This window comes from Artemia sp. Qi Xiang Cuo, chromosome 12 (genome assembly GCF_049724085.1).
Source record: "Artemia sp. Qi Xiang Cuo chromosome 12, ASM4972408v1, whole genome shotgun sequence".
Lineage (NCBI taxonomy): Eukaryota > Metazoa > Arthropoda > Branchiopoda > Anostraca > Artemiidae > Artemia > Artemia sp. Qi Xiang Cuo.
The window spans coordinates 65,327,965-65,350,833 of NC_142805.1; the positions used below are offsets into that span (position 1 = coordinate 65,327,965).

At 34.3% G+C, this 22,869-nt stretch overlaps 1 long non-coding RNA gene across 1 annotated transcript in view; it reads left to right on the forward strand.

Annotated features, from left to right (window-relative positions):
* Positions 1–4,169: 4,169 nt before the first annotated feature.
* Positions 4,170–22,869, forward strand: part of LOC148946411 (uncharacterized) — a 63,864-nt gene continuing 45,164 nt past the window's right edge. Inside the window, exons 1-2 of the long non-coding RNA XR_016142598.1 lie at positions 4,170–4,254; positions 14,781–14,898. This is a non-coding gene — a long non-coding RNA (uncharacterized LOC148946411). The remainder of the gene's footprint in view (positions 4,255–14,780; positions 14,899–22,869) is intronic.

Below are 22,869 nucleotides of genomic sequence, written 5' to 3' on the forward strand. Positions count from 1 at the left end.
TGTAGTTCACATAATACTGGAGGCTACTGTTTCCTGTTTTTTTCTGAGGGGTAGTGAACCTGCTACCCCTTTCTTTTCAAAATTTTCACATTCATTCAAACACACCTCAAAGATAAGCCCTTTGGTAGCTGGTTACACATTTTCTATGATGACAGGAACGCCAAGTAGGAGGGGGGCAATGGCCCCCTTTGGTTTTGAATATGCCTTGTTTGGCACTTTATTAAAAAAGTATTCGAAAAATAAACCAAAATCGCCCCCCCGCCGTAATTAGACTTTGAAAACGCCTTTTTTTGTTTCTTCATTAGAAAACCGATACAGATCCTTTCCCCTTCCTATTTTTGTGAATTGGCACCCCCAGATGGAAGGCTAGGTTGGTCCCTCGGACTAGGTCGACTGTTCACAGGGCTATAATTTTTAAAGTGGCCATTTTACTGAATTATTTTTTTACTGTCATTTTCTCTTCTTTTTTTTACAGTTTGAGCTTTCAACGAACGGAAAAGGAGTCTAAGAAAAGATGAATAGGCTAGGTTGTCATTAGTCTTGGAGAAAGGCTACTGACGTTTTAAGTTTTGATCGTAAATTATGAAGTAAATGATTTGGCAAATTTAATACAATAATATACAAATATTAGCAAAAACTATTTTCTTTGCAGCTTCTAGCTGCAAGGAAGTTTTTCCACTAACAAATATAGGGAGCATAATTAAGCTTTTTTTTAGATCTAAAGCCCCCGAGGGTCAAGCCAGACTCAGAGTCAAGCAGAAAAACATTTTTAGAGACCCCGTGAAGAGCACAAATCTAAAGAGAACTGCCGGGTCTTTGCACAATTTTAATTTAGTTGTAATTTAATTACGAAGCACAATAGATAAATCACAGGCTTGATTTCATTATAAATTCAGTGCTAAGGCTAGGCCTATGATGGAGGGAAAAATAGAGAGAGGGAGGCTATTTCAAGAAGGTTAAAAATCTGGAACATGCATCATGGAATAATTTCTCCAAAAACAAGAAAACAAGAGGTCAAACTCACACCTATTCGTGATAAAACTGTGTTTGTTTCCACCTTCCCCCCCAAAAAAACAAATACTTACCAAGTCCATAAACCGATGTCTCCCTACCGAAATCGTGTCATACGAAACGACCAAATGATCCAACGGCCTAGAAGTTTTCTGTAGAAGCTTGTATCTGCAGAATTAATGGTCCTATAAAGTGATTTTAATTATATACGAACCTTACTGTAAAATAATAGTACAGAGAAATGGCGAGCTTAGCATGAGAACTAAAGTTTCATTAATTTCCATATTATGGGGCAAATAAGAGATAAAAACATTTACTCCTGAGACATTTAGTCTCCCATATTTCCTGCTTGGATGAAATGTAAACTTTCTTAAACTTGTCTTATTAGTCTATCGCGTGACCCCAAGCCGACGCTACGGAGCCTTTAAAATTGCTGTTTTCTTTATCATGAGCAAACATTAGAGAAATATCACTCTTTACCAATAAAAAAATTTTATTGTCTTCTTTTAAACACGACATAAAATTGAGACAATAAAATTTGGAATAAACTACCATTTCCCATTAATTGAAATGGCCCTTGCGTTGGTGATATTTTTGCGTATAATGTGTCGCCAAGTTTGTATATATGTGTCGTCTGTAACAGATGACGGTAGACACTCAATCTGATGCAATGAAAATTCTCTGAAGACTCAAAAATTCTCATAAAAAATACACCGACTCCATAAATACCTATTCGATGGTGCTTTCGCACTACGTCGTAGAACCTTTCACACCACAATAACTTGAGACTTCACGTTACGGTACGAGGAACATTTGTCCATAACGTTAGAACTGCCCGAAACCTGCCATATGATTCGGAAACGCCTGGTTTTGCTGCAAATAAGTAGGTTAGGTTACGTTTTAGAACAATCGACTCAGTAGCAAGAAAATGGAATTTCTATATGAGCAATTAACGAATTTTTTAAATAAGTTAATAATCATAAACAACAAATTACAAGTAAAGAAAGTAGAGAGATTTTTTCCTAAGACAATGGAATTCCAAACTTTAAATGATTATTTTGCCATATGTCCATCTTAAATAAAAGTTTGGAATTTCACTGTCTTAAGAAAAAACTCCCTATTGTTTCTAATTGTAATTTATTGTCTATGATGGAAAAGCAGTGTGGTCTTCGTCGCTATTTGAGTTAATAATGTTTTCCCAAAAATCGTCACAAGCTATCTTGCTGCCATAACAATAACATCATCATCAAAGCTGGAAACTGACAAACCAAAAATGTGGCATACTCGTTTTGTCAGATACTTTAAAATGCAGGGGAGGGTAAAAGAAAAGCAGGTTTCTGTTCTAGGTGAGTCTAACTGCTTAATATTTACTAGTCTGCTTAGCCTGCCAAGAATTTTACAAGCTAAGCTAGGCCTAGTTTATGCTGACTGAATCGTGACTTTGAATAATTCTAGAAAATAAAAGATGCTGATTAATTATCACTTACCGTGAAACTTCAGCTTTAGTAGTAAGATTAATCATGTCAAATTTTTAATTATCTTTGAAATTTCCTACTTTTTAAGGAAGTCGCCAGACGGTACTAGTATTTTTTTTAAAATACATATCCTCCCAAGCAATGTCGTATCTAGTGGGTTTTGAACACCCAGAAATTTTATTTAGCTCTTAAAAACATAAGAAACCGTATATAAACTTTAGCTGAAATTTCAGCTTTATTCCTAAGATTAGTCATATTAAATATACAATTTTCTTTCAAATTTTCTTATTTCTTAATGAAGTCGCCAGACTTGATACTATAAGTGGTGCTAGTATCTTAATACATATACCCCCGAGCAGGGTCGTATTTCATGGTGGGTATGGGTTTTAAACCCCTGAAATTTTGTTCAACTCGTAAAAACATAGCAAAAATGCATACAAACAAATTCTTGATTCGTTTTTTAATGTTTTTGTACCCCCGGAAAAAATACCCATCCCGAACAAAAATCCTTGCTATCGCCTTGCTCCCAGGTGGAATCGTCGAAGATGAAACTTTTATAAATGTAAACTCTTGAACGTAAGTCTTAGAACAGGACAAATGAAACCTAATTTTAATGCAATGTGGGTAATTTGTATTGGATTCAAGAAGCCTAAGTGGGACACGGGTTTGTGGAGATTATGATGCTTTGTCCTTTGGAAATGGGAATCAGAAAAACTAGGTTTATAATACCAGAAAGTGAAACTTGGACAATTTTAATATAGTAGAACGTGTTTCTAAAAACCTTGGAAATCCTTATGTATACGGATTTCTGAAGTGTTAGAAGTAGTTCCTCTCACGCAGTACCTCTGTAAACTTCTTCTCTTGTGTTTGTTTTCAAGCCATGTATAGACTTTGTAGAATAAATGAATAGTTTATACAAAAGACATTCTTCTTCTATCTCCTCCCGCGTGAAATCTTAGCTCTGAAAGATTCGGCTACGCACTTACCAGTACACGCATGTCAATATTCGATGACCATCAATGTAAAACCAGACGATAAATAAAAGTTCGAATAGGGATAAAATCCTATTAATAGACAGTGATGATGATAACAGTGATAGAAATTCACAAAAATACCAGATATTTCGGTCACATATACAGTAACCGTCATCAGTAGTAAAACTGTCTTTCTGGTATATCTGGTATTTTTGGGAATTTCTATCACTGTTATCATTATCACTGTCTATTAAAAGGATTTTATCCCTATTTGAACTTTTATTTATCGTCATGGAAAGGCAAGGTCTCCGAAATTATCTACGTAAAACCAGACATTGCCATAAAGGAACAGCAAAATGGTTTACAAAATGGTGCCAGTGGCTTTCGTGGGGGAGAGAGCGTCTGCATTGCGATTTGCCTTCAACACTAGAACTTGGACTGTACCTGAGCTTTATCTTTAGCAGCTTCAGTTGGACTTAAAATATGGTTAGTTTTGCACCTGCACATATTACACCGCATCATCTGTGAAGATACTAGCTGCGTAAATTCGCGTTCATTTTATAGTCTTCAGTGCATGAAAATTAGCCTGTTTATTTATGGCGAAGAGACATTTCCTCTATCGGCGAAGCCAATTTCTTCCAAAAGCCATTTAGGCTTAAGTAACTTTTTTTAGTGAAGATAAAATTTTATTTTCAATTCTTCACCAAGGATTTTGTCATTTGACGCTGTTTCTTCTCGTTGCTGTTGCTGTTCGTTATGTTGTTCTATACAGTCATCCCAAGAAAAGTGATCAGGTAAGTCACGCTTTGTTTGCGCCGTGACATGGGAAACCTGTTAGAAGTGTTATTTTCATTTTAAAATTTAAATTTATTGTAAACTTTTCACCTTTTTATTGTGTTCAACAAAACTTTAATTGCATAAAATAGGATCCCCGTATAATTGTAAAATTTCTAATGAAAGTTGTAAAACCCTTTAGATAAGCTAAAATTAAGCGTGTAAACAAAGTTTGCATATTTGTAATGAAGGTCGTGGTTTATTGTATTTGTGAGTGAGAATATCAGTATTAAATTTTTGAGGACAAAGATTTTTCAAAAATATTATAAGCTTCGACGAACTGGAAAAGCGATACCTTCCTTTCCAGAAAAATATTCAGAAAGGATAGCTTACATTCCTTTGTAAAGGGGTCAAGAGTTAATACAAAAATGACATATTTTGAAGAATGAGTATAATAATTTTAAAGAAGTATATAAAGTTGTTAAACGTTAAATACTAACTAATTTCTCTTGGAAGTAACAGGTCTAATAGTGGCAATTTTTACGTCAAAGATAACAAATTTCTCTTAGAAGTAACAATTTTCTGTTTAAGCTAACAATTTTTCTGTTAGAAAACTTGTTAGCTTCGTGAAATTAAAAACGTTTAAGCTAGGTTCATTTAATTAAGGTTAGTATGACGACTCATGCTAACCTAAGGTAAATGAACCTAACTTAAACGTAGTTAACTTAATGTAGTTAACAATTTTTCTAAAAGAAAACTTGCTAGCTAAAACAGAAAATTCTTACTTCTAAGAGACATTTGTTATCTTTGACAGAAAACTTGCCGGTATTAAAAAATTCTTACTACTAAGAAACAACCTATTACTTTCAAGAGAAATTTGATAGTATTAAGTAAAACTTTCTTAGTATTAAGGAAAAAGCTGTTACTTGTAAGAAAAATTGTTAGTATTAAGTAAAACTTTCTTAGTATTAAAGAAAAAGTTGTCACTTCTAAGAAACAAAAATTTTTGGTATTAAGAAAAATCTGCTACTTCTAGCAGAAAACTTGTTAGCGTAAACTGAAAACTTCTGCTTCTAAGAGAAATTTGTTATCTTTGACGGAAAACTTACTTCTATTAGGAAAAATTTTTTAATATTAAGAAAAACCTTTTACTTCCAAAAAAATGATATTATTTAGTAAAACTTTTTTAGTATTAAGGACAAAGTTGTTACTTCTAAGAAAAAATTGTTAGAATTAAGTAAAACTATGTTAGTGTTAAGGGAAAAAACTTGTTACTTCCAAGGAAAAATTTATTGTTAATTTTTTGGCTTGGGTTGGCTTTTGAAAATTTGAGTCAATGGGTTGAAGTACAATTTTTAACAAGAAATGTCTGAAAAATGTCTTGGGGGTGATGGAGCGATGTCAGAGGGTTCCAGAGAGCAGTAATAGTATGACATTGTGGTCTGAATTGCTTGGAGTATCACACTCTAGCAATGAAATGCCGATTTCCGCTGTTCAAGTAAAAACAGTGTATAATTTAGATGCTTGAGCTTATCTTCCGCGGGAAAAGCTTGAAAATATCTTAGGGGGTGATGAAGGGTGGTACCACGTGGATTATGGAGGGGGAGGTGAGTATTGCCACAGCAATATGTAGTGTTTTGGAGGTTATTGCGCTAAGCTTGGCTTGCAAAAACTTGAATCACCTGATTGAAGCATAATTTTTAACAAGAAATGTCCAAAAAATGTCTTGGAGGTGATGATGTGATGTCAGGTGGGCCGTCAAATATTGTTGCTGTGGTCTGAATTGCTTGGAGTATCATGTTTTACAGCTTGAAAGTTAAGGTGGAGGTTTTAAAGAATTTTTACCTTGGACGTGGGTGGGTGGGGGGTGCAAATTTAACTTGCATTCAAAGAACCGCTGTATTTTTGTTGTCAGGGCTCTCGTAAATACTTCAATTATGCCTAAAAATTTACATCTAATGTCAAACCTGCCGTATGGAAATTATTACTAGGGAGGTTGGAGCAGCCGTATATTGTCACGATATCGTGAAATATTCATAGTCTTGGCTGAAAGATACGAGGCACTTTCATTAATAGCTCTCGGAAATACCTCAATAGTGCCTAAAACTTTGCATCTAATATTAACCTTGCCCTCTGGCAATGATTTTTAAGGGGGAGGGGCAGCCGTAAAGCTCCAACTTCAAAGTCCTGTTTTAAAGGTTCTTTTAACTAGATTTGTAATTTATAACCGATTTCAACTCTAATTCCTGGCGCTTTCAATATTCCAATTTCAACTCCTAAAATATGCTAAATAATTGTTTAAAATCCTCAAGAGCTAGCATATCCTTAGTCAAAATGAACCCATAATGTGTGTGAAAACAGTGTTTCAGTGCCATTCTGCTCTCATGTTGGAATTTTGTAAGCTTTGGATATATTAAACCCTAGAAAAATAATAATAATAATAAATATTAAAATAATACCTCGATAAAACATAAAATCGCGGAGAAAGGAAAAAAAACGAGGACAATTAACAGCCAGTAAAAAAAAAGAAAAATTATGCAAATATTTCGGTCAAGACCTCCGCTTGACCGTCCTCAGTGCAGAATAAAACTGATAAAATATAAACTAAACAAAACCTTAAAATAAAAACACAAAACTAAAATTTGACGACCCTTTCAGAGTAACGGTGAAAGGGTAACTGAAAAATGTCTAAATGGCATTTCACAATTTTATTTTACGTAAAGCATTCTTAAAGGCTAATCGCTTTCCAGTTTGATTATTATCGGAGATTCTATTTGATTGCACAATATAATTTTGTGGATGTATGTAAAAACGATCAAAATTAATAATTTCATCATAAATGGGACTTAGAACAGTTATTCCAGTGTCTCTATTGAGAGCTACCTTTTGGTGAATGTGCTTTTTTGTTTCAACTGCCTCTCTTAAAAATTGCGTGAGACCTTTAACGGGGGCAACAATGGAGGTTTCGTCAAACAAAATGAAATGGTGTGGACTCTCATACATATGTTGCGCCAAGGCGGAATCAAAAACCTCACACCTTTGGCGTAACCTCATGGCCTTGTCGATTGAGGACCTATGTTCAGATAACCTCTCCCCCAATTGCTGTTGGGTTCTACCAACATAAATACAGCCACAAGAACAAGAATTCTATAAACACCACTATCTAGAATGGGGCTGGTTTTATCTTTGCCGTTGTTGAAAAATTTCTGTATAGTATTTGAATTCTTAAAGGCGACATCAAGTTTATATTGAGAGATAAGTCCTCAATCGACAAGGCCATGAGGTTACGCCAAAGGCCTTAGGTTTTTGATTCTGCCTTGGCGCAACATGTGTATGAGAGTCCACACCATTTCATTTTGTTTGACGAAACCTCCATTGTTGCCCCTGTTAAAGTTCTCATGCAAGTTTTCAGAGTGGCAGTTGAGATAAAAAAGCACATTCACCGAAAGGTAGCTCTCAATAGAAACACTGGAGAAACTTTTCTAAGTCCCATTTACGATGAAATTATTAATACTTATCGTTTTTACATACATCCACAAAATTATATTGTGCAATCAAATAAATTCTCCGATTATAACCTAACCTGAGAGCGGTTAGCCTTTGAGAGTGCTTTACGTAAAATGAAATTACGAAATGCCATTTAGACTTGTGTTTTTTATTCAGTTACCCTTTCACCGTTACTGAAAAGGGTCGTCCAATTTTAGTTTGGTGTTTTTATTTTAAGTTTTAGTTTTTATATTTTATCAGTTTTTATCTGTACTGAGGACGGTCAAGCGGAGGTCTTGACCGAAATATTTGCATAGTTTTTCAATTTTTTCACTGGCTGTTAATTATCCTGTTTTTTTCCTTTCTTCGCGATTTTATGTTTTATCATGATTAGCCAGTGTGGTGTCAGAAATTATTTAATAATACCTCGGGCTATAAGCCCTAGAAAATATTGAAAATAGGAAACAAATGTTAAAACATGGTAAATAACTGTTTAAAATCATCAAGTGCTAGCATGTCCTTAGTCAAAATTGCCCCCGGAAATTATTGCTAGGAGGGAGAGGGGGGAAGGGGAAGTCGTATATTGCCAAATTGTTGTGAAATATTCGTAAATTAGCTCGAAGAAAGGAGATATTTTCATTAAAAGCCCTCAAAAACACTTCAAAGTGGTTTAAATTTAACTCTAATATCAATCTTGCCCGTCTGAAAAATGATTGCTAGGATTTATTTTTCTTTAATGCATGTTTTTTCTTATATTTTATGCTTTATAAGCTTTTTCACGTTTTTTTGTTTGTAGTGTTTTTTCACTGCATTTTCTTAGTTTTAACATTGTTATAGTTATAACATCTTAGTGTAAATTTGTTTTTATTTACAAAATCTGTGTTTTTAAGATTTCTTGTTTAGGATGCGTCTCTACTACCTAGGGGTTTAAATAATTTTGAGCATGCCTTTCGTGTTTTATTACTAAAAATACACTAAGAGCAATTTTTTCTGGAAATACATATTCTCCGAGTGCGTCCAAAATTTTGGCAGTAAACACGCCGTTCTAGCTTGTGCGATAAATGGGAAATCTCAGGTGTCGCAAAATAGGTTATTTTTAGAATGCAGTTTTTGATAAAGAATACTGGGAATAGCAGTTTAGTCCTGTTGCTTGGGTTGTTGTTCCAATGGAAGGAAAATTGATCTTTGGAGTCCCAGCGAGGCCAAAAAATTAAAGAAAAAAGAATGAAGGCTTTAAAAGAAAGAAAAAAAACGCGTTGTACGTTTCGGCAAAAAATAAAATGTCAAAGAAGTATTATGTGACAGTGCGATGGCATTACACAACATGTGCGCCATCATTACGAAAAGTGAGCTGACCTTACATAAAGTGTACGCCGTCATTAAGTTAAAAGAAAGAGAAAACGCTTTGAAAGTTACGGAGAAAAATGAAAATCCCAAAAGAGTATTATGTGATAGTGATGTGTGCAAAGTCATTACATAAGATGTGCGCCGTCCTTAAATAAGATATGTGAACCTTCATTGCGTAAGGTTTGTGCTGTTTTTAAGTTACAAGCGGGGATTCTCCACGGGTCCTGTCGCAATGTTATATAAAATTGCGTCATCCATATTACACCTGGCCCTTTAAAATGGGGTAAGTCGTGTGACGTCATTGGAGTCCAGAGTGGTCTGTCGTCGGAATCTCGCCATCTGAAATAAGAATGCGTCAAGCATATCACACCAGGAAACAGGGACGGTATTGCTCAGGTGCGAGGGACTAGAAGATCCACTTAGAAATCCCTATTATTGCTGCATGTGTATTATAGCGAACACACTCCAATTAATCATATAAAATATACTGAGCCACAATGGCGTCATCTGGTCACAGAGACAGAGCGTGCGCTAGGAATCTTGCCAGGGCCTGTTGTCGGAATCTAGCCAGGACATGCGCTCGGAATCTTGCCAGGGTATGCATTCATAATCCTATGGGAAAAGGGAGGGCATGAGCTCGGAATCCTATGGGAAAAGGGAGGGCAAGCAGTTGAAATCTTGTGCTAAATTTCTATGGATGTGAGGGAAACCAGGGTGCTATGGAAATCCTATACTAGTTTCCTAGAGATGTCACTGAAGTCCTGCGCTATTTTCCTCTCTGTGTCACAGGAATCCTATGCTATTTTACTATCTGTGACTTTAAAATCTTATGGCATTTCCAATGGACATATTTAAAGTGCGAGGGTTATTCGTGGCAATCCTGCAAGCCGACCAGTAGCAACAGCTGATCGCATTACCCAGATGCGAGGGATTAGTAGTTCCACTTAGAATTCCCTAAAAGACTCAAAGAAATCCCACGTTAATCTGCTATCTCTCCCGTAGAAAGTATTATGCTCATATTGCTATTATAGTCTTGATAGATTGGCACAATAGTTTATATATTTGCTTTTTTGCATTCTTTGGTTTCTAGTGACTAGAAATTGCTGCTTATTTATTTTGTCTTGTTTTAAATACTATTTGACATGATGACTAGAGGATATTGAAAGTATTAAAAAGATATATTGCCGCTCATTAGTGTGATTAATAATATTTTCATGAATATGATCTGTCAAATCATAAAACTTCGGCTGTTTTCAACCAGTTGTTGTGATTTTCCAAAAGTTTGGTACTTACCTTCCAATGACACCTATGTGTTGATTTTGAGCGATTTTGTTCTCTTCAATGTATGACTCGAAGAAAATGGGAAACCTATGTAAATCTTTTTACTGTTCCTTTTTGGTGATGCTTCGGTTTACAGCAATATTCATCTAATATTAATATGCGTGTACTCGTAAGCGTGTAGCCGAATCTTTCAGAGCTAAGGGTTCACGTGGGAGGAAATAGAAGAAGAGTGTCTTCAATATAAACTATTCATTATTCTACAAATTCTACAAACACGGTTTGAAAACAAAGACAAGAAAAGAGCTTTACAGAAGTATTGCACAAGAGGAACTACTTTTAATACTTCAGAAATCCATATATATCATGGACGCTGGCAGAGAGGGACAGGGGGCCACGACCCCCCTGGAAATTTGGGACTATAAAGTAATTATAAGGAAACCAAAAGAATAAAGGCAGAATATGGAAAAATCATGGGATAATGTGTGTTGCCCGATTGTTGACTGCCTTCCAATAGATTTTGACCCTAAAGTGAAAGTGCAGAAGCCTAACTATTGATTACATTCAATAAAAAATCAGCTTCTTATGGTGATCCTATAAATGTATTTGTTTACTAGAAATTCGTGCAGTTATCAGTACACAAGAACGTTCGTATGATTATAGAAAACACAATTAAAACAACTTAATAAGGGGTAATTTCGGTAAAAAAAAGTGCCGCCAAATTTTGCTTGCATTGCCAGATTACCCATGAGCGTATATATGAAGCCACTATTATCAGAAACGTTTCCCCTGAACGGAATGCTGGGAATCCTTGTATTTCCCCCCTGAACGGATAGGTTTTTTTTATTGTCATTTATTTATTTTTCCAAGAGTGATTGTATTTATCTAGCTGTCACTTTGAAAAAATTTAATTTTGTATAGTTATGAAGTATAAGGGTGTCAAATATATTTCTTTTTGGTACTCAAATTTTAAATTAAAGTTATTGAATTGAAAATATTTAAGAAAAATTTGATTTGAATATCGTAAGTATGCTATCAAGCTTATTTGCTAGTGGGCTGATTCCATGGGAAGAAACAGAAATCCAAGAAAGTTATAAATTCTCTGCAAAAACTTAACTTCTTTATACCAAATTTCACATCACACTCTAATTTTTCAAAAGCTCTCCAAATCTCTAAGATTATCCAACTTAATTTTCATGATTTGATTATAACATACCAAATATTTTTCTTTGTAACATTCTCTTGTAGCCCAAATATTAATACCACTTTTCCAAACGATTCACTAATTCTTTACTATCACTCTTTACTCTATAAGACTAACCTATGGCTCTATCTTTGTATTCCCTACCAATTTACGTATATTTAATACTCTTACCTTATTTTACGTCATACCAATTATGACGGAATTCCTCATTGTGTTCTATTTATCTTGTTTCGAAACTTGTGACATACCCTACAATTCTTATTTATCTTATAGACCACATTTCCTATGGACTTGAATAAAGCTTTGTTAGTATTAATGAAAAAGTTGTTACTTATAAAAAAAAGATCGCTAGCATTAAGTAAAACTTTGTTAGTATTAAGGAAAGAAGTTGTTACTTCTAAGAAAAACATTGTTAGTGTTAAGTAAGACTTTTTAGTGTTAAGAAAAACTTACTACTTCAAACAGAAAACTTGCTATCACAAACAGAAAATTGTTAGTTCTAAGAGAAATTTGTTATCTTTGACGGAAAACTTTATGCTATTAAAAAAGATTTCTTACTATTAAGAAAAGGCTGTTACTTTCAAGAGAAATTGGATTGTCTTAAGTAAAACTTTGTTAGTATGCTGTTGCTTCTAAGAAAAATTTGTTAGTATTAAGGAAAAGGTTGTTTCTTCTAAGAAGAAATGTGTTATTATTAAGCAAAACTTTGGTAGTATTAAGGAAAAAAAAGTGTTACTTATAAGAAAAAATATGTTAGTGTTAAGAAAAACTTGCTACTTCTAACTGAAAAACTTGTTAGCCTGAACAGAAAATTGTTACTTCTAAGTGAAATTTTTATTTTTTATGTTCGAAGAAAAAGGTTGTTACTTCTAAGAAACAATTTGTTACTATTAAGTAAAACTTTGTTAGTATTAAGGAAAATATTTTTTACTTCTAAGAACAAATTTGTTGGTGTTAATAAAAACTTACTACTTCTAATAGAAACTTGTTAGAGTACACAGAAAATTGTTGCTTCAAAGAAAAATTTGTTATCTTTGACGGAAAACTTGCTACTATTGGAAAAAATTTCTTACTATTAAGAAAAAACCTGTTACTTCCAAAAGAAAACTTTAAGTAAAACTTTATTAGTATCAAGGAAAAAGTTGTTACTTCTAAGGAAAAATTAGTAAGTGTTAAGAAAAACTTGCTACTTCTAACAGAAAACTTATTAACATTAACAGAAATTTGTTACTTCTAAGAGGAATTTGTTATCTTTGACAGAAAACTCGCTGGTATTAGAAAAAATTTGCTACTATTAAAAAAAAACCTGTTACTTTCAATAGAAATTTGATGGTATTAAGTAAAACTGTGTTAGTATTAAGAAAAGAAGTTGTTACTTCTAAGAAAAAAATTGTTAGTGTTAAGTAAAACTTGCTAGTTCTAACAGAAGTTTTTTAGCGTAACAGAAAATTGTTAATTCTAAGAGAAATTTGTTATCTTTGATGGAAAACTTAATGCTGCTGAAAAAAAACTTATAATTAAGAAAAATTTTTACTTCCAAGAAAACAATTTGATGGTATCAAGTAAAACTTTGTTAGTGTTAAGGAAAAAGTTGTTACTTCTAAGAAAAAATTTGTCAGTATTAAGTAAAACTTTGTTAGTGTCAAGCAAAAAAACTTTATACTTCTAAGAAAAAAATGTTAGTGTTAAGAAAAACTTGCTACTTCTAGTAGAAAATTTTTTAGCATAAAGAAATTATGTTTACTTCTAAGAGAATTTTTTTATCTTTGACGAAAAAAATGCCGCTATTAGAAAACATTTGTTACTATTAAGAAAAACCTATCACTTCCAAGAGAAATTTGATAGTATTAAGTAAAACATTGTTTGTATTAAGGAAAAATTTTTTACTTGTAAGAAAAAAATTGGTACTATTAAGTAAAACTTGTTAGAGTTAAGAAAAATTTGCTACTTCAAACAGAAAACTTGCTAGTGTAAACAGAAAATTGTTACTTCCAAGAGAAATTTGTTATCTTTGACGGAAAACTTTCTTCTATTAGAAAAATTGTTCTTACTTTTAAGAAAAATCTATTAATTCCAATTTGATAGTATTACGAAAAACTTTGTTAGTATTAAAGGACAAAGCTGTTACTTCTAAGAAAAAATTGTCAGTATTAAGGAAAAGGTTGTTACTTCTAAGAAGAAATTTGTTATTGCTAAGTAAAACTTTGTTAGTATGAAGGAAAAAAAGTTGTTACTTCTAAGAAAAAATATGCTAGTGTTAAGAAAAACTTGCTACTTCTAACAGAAAAACTTGTCAGCCTAAACAGAAAACTGTTACTTTGTTATTACAGAAAAGTGAAATTTGTTATTTGTTATCTTCGAAGGAAGAGTTTGTTACTTCTAATAAACAATTTGTTACTGTCAAGTAAATGTTTGTTAGGATGAAGGAAAAACTTGTTATTTCTAAGAAAAAAATTGTTAGTGTTAAGAAAAACTTGCTACTTCTAAAAGAAAACTTGTTAGTGTAAACAGAAAATTGCTACTTCATAGAGAGATTTGTTATCTTTGATGGAAAACTTACTACTATTGGAGAAAATTTCTTACTATTAAGAAAAAACCTGTTACTTCCAAGACAAAACTTTAAGTAAAACTTTCTTAGTATCAAGGAAAAAGTTGTTACTTCTACAGAAGAATTAGTTAGTGTTGAGAAAAACTGCTACTTCTAACAGAAAACTTATTAGAATGAATTGAAAATTGTCGTTTCTAAGAAAAATTTATTATCTTTGACGGAAAACTCACTGTTATTAGAAGAAAAATTGTTACTATTAAGAAGAAACTTGTTACTTCCAAGAGATATTTGATAGTATTAAGTAAAAATTTGTTAGTATTAAGGAAAGAAGCTGTTACTTCTAAGAAAACTTTGTTAGTGTTAAGTAAAAATTGCTAGTTCTAACAGAAAACTTTTTAGCGCATACAGAAAATTGTTAATTCAAAGAGCAATTTGTTATCTTTGATGGAAAACTTGCTGCTACTAAAAAATATTCTTACAATTAAGAAAAAAATATTACTTCCAAGAAAACAATTTGATAGTATCAAGTAAAACTTTGTTAGTGTTAGGGAAAAAGTTGTTATTTCTTTGTTAGTATCAAGGAAAAAACTTTATACTTCTAAGAAAAAAATGCTAGTGTTAAGAAAAACTTGCTACTTCTAGTGGAAAACTTGTTAGCATTAACAGAAAATTGTTACTTCTAGGATAAATTTGTTATCTTTGAGTCAGAGGATGCCAAAAAGAAGTAACAATGTGGCATTGTGGCGTAAATTCATCCAAGTATCATATTCTAGCAATGAAATGGCGAGTTCCACTGTTCAAGTAAATACAGTGTTTAATTTAGATTCATTAACTTTTTTTCGTGGGAAAAGCTTGAAAATTCCTTAGGGGGGTGAAGATTGGTTGTGCCACGTGGATGATGGAGGGGGAGAATTATAATACCACGGTGGTGTGGAGTGTTTTTGAGGTTATTAAAATAAGCATGGCTTTTGAAAACATGAATTAATGGGTTCAAGTATAATTTTTTACAAGAAATTTCTGCAAAATATCTGGGAGGAGGATGTCAGAGGGTGCCAGAGGGTGTCAGAGGGTGCTAGAGAACATTAATAGTATGGTATTGTGGCGTGAATTCTTTGGAGTATCACACTTTAGCAATGAAATGCCAAGGTCTCCTGTTCAAGTAAAAACAGTGTTTAATTTAAATTCATGAGCTTGTTTTTCTTTGGGAAAAGGCTGAAAATGTCCTAGGGAGGTGATGAGAGGTTGTGACACGTTGATGATGGAGGGGAGGTGTGTAATGTCACAGTGGTGTGTAGTATTTTGGAGGTTATTATGCTAAGCTTGGCTTGCAAAAACTTGAATCATCGGATTGAAGCATATATCTTAACAAGAAACGTCTAAAAAAGGTCTCGGAGGTGATGATGTAATGTCAGGGGGAGTCAAATAATGTCATTGTGGTGTGAATCTCTTGGAGTATCATGTTCTACAGCTTAAAAGTTAAAGTTCAGGCGTTAAAGAATTTTTACCATGGAGGTGGAGGGGGCTGAAAATCTATCTTGCACAGGAGTAAGTGCTGTATTTTCGTAAAGGACTCTCGGAAATACCTCAATAACGCCTAAGAATTTGCATCTAATATCAACCTTACACTCTGAAAATGATTTTTGGGGAGGTGGGGGCAGCCATATATTGTCACCAAGGTGTGAAATATTCATAGTCTTGGCTCAAAGAAACTATGCATTTTCGTTAATAGCTCTCGAACATACCTCAATAGTGCCTAAACATCGGTATTTAATATCACCCTTGTCCTCTGGAAATGACTGCTGAGTGGGGAAGGATGGCAGCTTTAAAACTCTAACTTCAGAGTCCTGTTTTAAAGGTTCTTTTAACTAAATTTGTAATTTATAGCTGATTTCAATTCTAATTCCTGACGCTTTCAATATGTCGAGTCCAACTCCTAAAATGTGGTAATTGTTTAAAATCATCAAGTGCTAGCATATCCTTAGTCAAAATTTCCCTCCGATATGTATGAAAAACGTATCGCATTGCCACTCTGATCTTCAGGTTGAATTTTGTAAGCCTTGGATCTATTAATCCCCGAGGAAAATAATGAAAAATAAAAAAAATATTAAAGTAAAATCATTAAAAAATCTCAGACCTTGAGCCATAAGCCCTAGAAGATATTAAAAATATGGAACAAATGTTAAAATATTGTAAATAATTGTTTGAAATCCTCAAGTACTAGCATATCATTAATCAAATTGACCCGTAGATGTATGTGAAAATAGTATCGCAGTGCCATTCCACTCTCATCTTAGAATTTTGTAAGCCTTGGATCTTTTAAACCCGGGAAAAATAAAGAAAATTATTAAAATAGTATCTTAAAACTCTCAAAACATTGGTCCCCTAAGCTCTAGAAAATATTAAAAATATGGAACAAATGTTAAAATATGGTAAATAATTGTTTAAAATCCACAAGTGTTATCATGGCCTTAGTCAAAATTGTCCCTAGATGTGTGTGAAAGGAGAGTCGCAGTGCCATCCCGCTCTCATCTTTGAATTTTATAAGCCTTAGATCTACTAAACCCGAGGGAAATCACGAAAAATATAAATAAATATTAAAATAATATCTTAAAACTCTCAGGCCATAAGCCCTAGAAGACATTTAAGATATAAAACAAATGTTAAAATATGATAACTAATCTTTTAAAACCCTCAAGTGCTAGCATGGGCTTAGTCGAAATTGCCCCGGGAATGATTGCTAAGAGGTTGAGGGGAGGTAGAGAAGTCGTATATTGTCACAATGGTGTGAAACAATCACAAGTTTAGCTCGAAGAAACGATAAATTTTCAAAAAAAGTCCTCAGAAACACCTCAATATGGTTTAAATTTATCTCTAATATCAACTTAGCCTGTCTGAAAATGTTGCTATGATGTATTTTTCTTTAATGCATCTTTTTGCTTATAATTTATTCTTTATAAGCTTTTTCACGTTTTATATTTTGTTTGTCCTGTTTTTAACTGCTTTTTCTTAGTTTTAATATTGTTTTAAGTTTTTTTTTATTTACAAAGTTTGTGTTTTTAAGATTTATTGTTTAGGATGCGTCTCTAATACCTAGGTGTTTCCACAATTTAAGTATGGAAACACCTAATACCTAGGTGTTTCCATAATTTTGTATATTATTGCTCAAAAACATTAAGAGGAATTGTCTCTGGAAATATATATTCTGAGAGTGCGTGACAAAGTTTGGCAGTGAACACGCCGTTCTAGTGTGCTTGGAAAATTGGAAATGTCAGGTGTCGCATAATAGGTTTTTTTTAGAATGTAGTTCTGGATACAGAATACTGGGAATATCAGTTAAGTCCTGTTGCTTGGGGCGATGTTCGATTGGAAGGAAATTGACCTTTAGATTCCCAGCGAAGGACACAAAACTAAAGATAAAAGAAGAAACGCTTTTAAAGAAAGAAAGAAAAAAACGAGTTGTGCGTTTTGACCAAAAAATAAAATATCAAAGAAGCATTATGTGACAGTGATGTGCACGCTGCCATTTCGCAACATGTGCGCCGTGATTACGCAACGTGTGCTGACCTTACATAAAGTGTGCGCTGTCATTAAGTTAAAAGAAAAAATACCTTGAACGTTTCAACGAAAAACAAAATCCCAAAAGAGTATTATTTCAATTCAATAATTCATTGCCCACATATACAAGAGAACAAGTAGTACAAGTGGAGTATAAACCTAATAATACAAAAGAAAAAAAAGTACATCAACAAACAATAGCAATTAATTTCTACTGAGAAAAAACTGTAAAAGACCATGGTCAGGGCCAATTTTACAAAATACATCTGCAGAAAGCTTTTTGTATAGGTCATCGAGCTTTTGAGTTACATCCGTAACATAGAAATTTTTAACTAGATACTGATTTTTAACCTGTGGCGGCAGAGAAAGAACAAATTTGCAAAATTATAAATATGTAACTTTAATATTTTTCAAATCTTTAGCTTAAGAACAGAAGGTACACCCGAAAAACAAAGTACAGAATGATCAGAAAAATCGAGAATAAGTGCTCAAGAGCTCTTCTGTTATATTTTCCATGATCAGCAACAATCTGTTTATGGATTGGAAACAGTAATACCAAGCCACCGAAAGGAAGAGACGGAAAGTACAGAAAATTCATTACGTACCAGAGGAGTATACGAAGACAGATTATAAGTTAAGAATCCACACTTGTCAAGATTCAGGGATAGACCAATATTTACGAAAGCCTGAGAAACTAAAGAAACCATTGCAGAAAAAGCAGATTTAGTACGACTAATGAAGAGAATGTCATCAGCATACGCAATGTAAGAAATATCAGTAGAACCAGAAAAATAAGTGCTCGAGATCTTTTCCAGAACAGTAGAAATACAAATTTTGAAAAGGGTTGGTGATATAACACTTCCCTGCCTTACGTCTCGAAGCACTTTACAGTTGTTTCTGGAAAAGATTTCAGGCGGAGGTAAGAATTAGAATATCGAAACCGTAGAAGGTAAATAACCGAAAAATAACACCAGAAGAAACAAAAGAAAAGAAAAGCTTGCTATGAACAACAGAATCAAAAGCCTTTGAAAGATCAAGTGTACACAGATAAACGCCTTTACCCTTAGAAGAATTAGAAAGTAGAATAGAAGAAAGGACACGATGAGCATGTTGGCACCCCACACCAGATCTGAAACCAAGTTGATTTTCACCAAAGAAAGAAATATTTTGAGTTAGACTAGGTAAAAGAATATACTCGAAGACCTTGCTAATATTGCAAGAAACAGAAATTGGACGGTAAGAGGAGCAATCTGTTGGCGGTTTACCTCTTTTTAAAATTGAATTTACGCTGCCACACAAAAAGCTTTCTGGGACGACAGAAGACACCAAGCACATTTGAAACAATAGCGAAAGATGTGACACAAGTTCAGCACATTTGGGAGTTACCTGCTTTTTAGAGATACCATCAGCATCAATAGATTTCGACTTAAAATGATTCAAAGTATTCATAACTTCACAAGGCGATGTAGGTAGAACAAAGCGCTGACTTAAAAATCCAGGGGACAATTTTAAAAAATGCTTCGCCAAACTTTTTATGAACAGAATAATTCAAAATGGAGAATATCTTCAAATAATGGGCATGACGAGAATTTGGTGGAATAGCATCACTACTAACATCAGAATAGTCTGTTTTACTTGAATTAATTACTTTCCTCCATTCTTTAGGCGAAGATGAAATATCAAGCCCACGGTTTCGGACACTTTTTATATACTTTTTGAATTCTAATTTAGTTTTCTGTTTAATAAGAAACCCATTACCAGACCTAGGCTGACCACATTCTGTAAAAACTTCTAGCCAAAATTTAGCTTTATTTTTACATGCCTTAAGGTTCGGGTCAAGTGACCAAAGGGGCTTTTGAGTATTCTTTCGGATTCACTTTACTGGGATAAAAAAATTTTCAGCTTCTTTCATAGCGGAGAGGATAGAATGATAATATCGGTCTATTTCATATTTAGCATAAACAAAATTCTGGCTACACTGCAGAAGCTGATACGAAACATAAATCGTACTTAGAAGTAAAACCAATATTGTAAGATAAACATACAAATTTGCATTATTTCAATCAGGCTTATAAAACCATTTAAAATGTACACCACGACTCTTAGATATACTCCCAGAACAAACTACAGGCTTTAATAAACAAAAAGACAGCCGAAGGTGAGGAAGATCTTGCTCGTCAAAATGAACCGTAACTGGCGAGCAGATAAGAGCTGCAGAACAAATAACGTGATCAATGTCTGATTTAGTACCTGAATGGTGAATATACGCATAATTATGTGATTTCCGAACAATTTTATAAGCCGGGAGAGAATCGAGAAGCAGAACGTTCCTTACATTATCAGAAACCAGATCGGTATTAAAATCATCAGTAATAACAAAATGCAACCCTTGATACGATATCTTTTGAGTTAAAATTTTAAGTCCATTATTAGCGAGAACTTTTGAAGTGAACAAATGGAACGATCGTTATATGGCAGATACACATTAATTAATACAATATTACCCAGACGCACAACAAAAAAAGTGTCATCTGATTGGAAAACCACAGGACTCGCACCAGAAATATTTTTCTTTAAAATATTTTTCGCTAAAGGCAGTCAGTAAATGTTTTTGGAGACAAACAACGTCGTAATTAACATATAGATCATCAATAAGAAAGTCCTTGCCTCTCGTTACTTAAATATTAAATGAGACTATACTTATATCCAGATTCATTTCTGAGAATAGACCTTATCAGTGATCTTTTTAATCACAGGACATCGTAGGCTGTAAGAAGGATGTGATTCTCCACAATTGGCATATTTCGGAGATTCGGTATAACGATCGCTGTTCGTAGATAAGTGCGACCCAGCACCACGAGCGCACTTAGGAGTGCTACTAGTACATGCATTTTCCAAATGTCCAGGAGAACGACACTTGAAGCAACACTTTTGCAATTGCTTGAACTCATAAACACGGAAATTTTCATACCCAATCTTCAAACTGATTCGCAGAATTGATCCTTTGAAAATCACGTCTGCAAATTCAAGCTTAACCGATTTGCTTCTTCCAAATTGACTAGACCCGAGTATACCAAACTGGTCCCGTAGCGTTTCAAGGTCAAAATCAGACGGGACTTTCTCGAATAACACCAGAGTTTCTTTTAGATAAAACTTCAACACTAGAACCAGGTAGAGCTTCCTTTGCTAATGTACAAAAACCTCAGCTGTAGATTTCTCAAAATTCACCGTCCACCGCTTTTTATTCGCTCGCACTCTGGTCACCAGCTGATGGCAAGAAGTTGAGTCTATTACTGATTTTCGCTTTAAGGGGTCACCATGCTCAGGCGGGGGATCAGAGATCAAAACTGTAGCATGCGCATCACACGTAAGAGGGATGTCTAATCACAGGCAATTGAGAAAAGTTCCGATTGTACGAATCCGTCTTGGCCGAAACTAGCGAAATCGTTTGCTGAAGGCTCGTAAGCTTGGCTGTAACCTGCGTAAAGCCTGTTGCAGAGATCACAGGAACTTATTTTGGCCTTTTGATGACAATACATGGGATCTGTTCTCCATCGGTATCACATTTCTTCATAAAGTCTACAATATCTTGCAGGTGACTGTGAATTGTATTTTAACCCCTTCTGACAGGGTGATCATCTTTGTTCAAACAACTCCATAGCTTCGCTTTCTCCGACTTAACAGTTTCCAAATCTTTAAAAAAGTCTACTCCTTTCTGTAAAACAACGGGTTCGTCAGCACCACTTAAATTGTCCTGAACAAAGTTCGGCAGCGATGAATACACAAGCTCGAAATCACTCATCTCATTTTAATTTCACTTCAAAGCAATAACTTAAACAAGCCCCCGCCAAGCATACGTGATGTTTACGCGACGAGCGCTGAATGATAGTAAATTAAGTTCATAGAAAATAAACTTGCCAAGCAGGTTTGTTTATAATCTAGGAGAAGGCTATTTCTTCGTCTGCATTGATATAATTCTTTGCAATAGGTTTGAATCCAAAACAGGTTTTTACACCATGAACTCTGAATGAAGACTGATTATCTAACAGTGATGCGTGAACTATGATTGCGTAAGATGTGTGCCGTCCCTACATAAGATATTTGAACCGTCATTGTGTAAGGTGTGTGCTGTCGTTAAGTTACAAGCGGGGATTCCCCACGGGTCCTGTCGCAAAGTTAAATAAAATTGCGTCATATGTATTACACCTGACCGTTTAAAACGAGGTAAGTTGTGTCACGTCATTGGTGTCCAGAGGGGTGTGTCATGTGAATCTCGCCATTCGAAATAAGATGGCGTCAAGTATATTACACCTAGAAACAGGGACCGCAATGCACAGGTGCGAGGGACTAGGAGCTTCACTTAGAATTCCCTATTATTGCTACTTGTGTATTATAGTGACCTCACCTCATGAATCATATAAAAATACTTGGAAACAATTGCGTCATCTGGTCACGGAGACAGGGCATGCGCTCGGAATCTTGCAGGGCATGTTGTCGGAATCTTGAAAGGGCATGCGCTCGGAATCCTGCCAGGGCATGCGCTCGGAATCCTACCAGTGCATGCGCTCGGAATCCTATGGGGAAAGGGAGGGCATGTGCTTGGAATCATATTGGAAAAGGGAGGGCACGCGCTTGAAATCCTATGCTAATTTACTAAGAATGTCATGAAAACCAGGGTGTCATGGAAATCCTTTGCTCATTTCCTATCTGTGTCATGGAAATCCTATGCTATTTTTCTATGGACCTATTTAAAGCGCGAGGGTGTGTCGTTAGAATCCTGCCAGCCGACCGGTAAAAATCGGTGATCGCATTGCCCAGGTGCGAGGGGTTAGGAGCTCTAGTTAGAATTCCTTAGTGGACTCCGGAAATCCCATGTTAAACTGCTATCGACCTGCACAAAGTATTTTGCTTATACTAATTGTAATTGGACTTGGACTATTTATAATTGGACTGAATCGGCAAATAATCATTTATCGGTACTAAACGCCATATAAAGGACAAAAGAGGTTGAAAAGTTAACTAAGACCTCGACTCAGTCGTACTCAGTGCAAAAGTTCAAAAACGTAAAATAAAATAAATACACAAAAATAAATGAACGAAACCCCCTCCCCTCTCTTGAAAAAAAATTCCAGAAATTACACGAAGAGCAAAAAGGCAACGTTAAAATAAATCTGGAGGTAGAACTTATTCACCGATGTGCCTAAAATTACAAATATA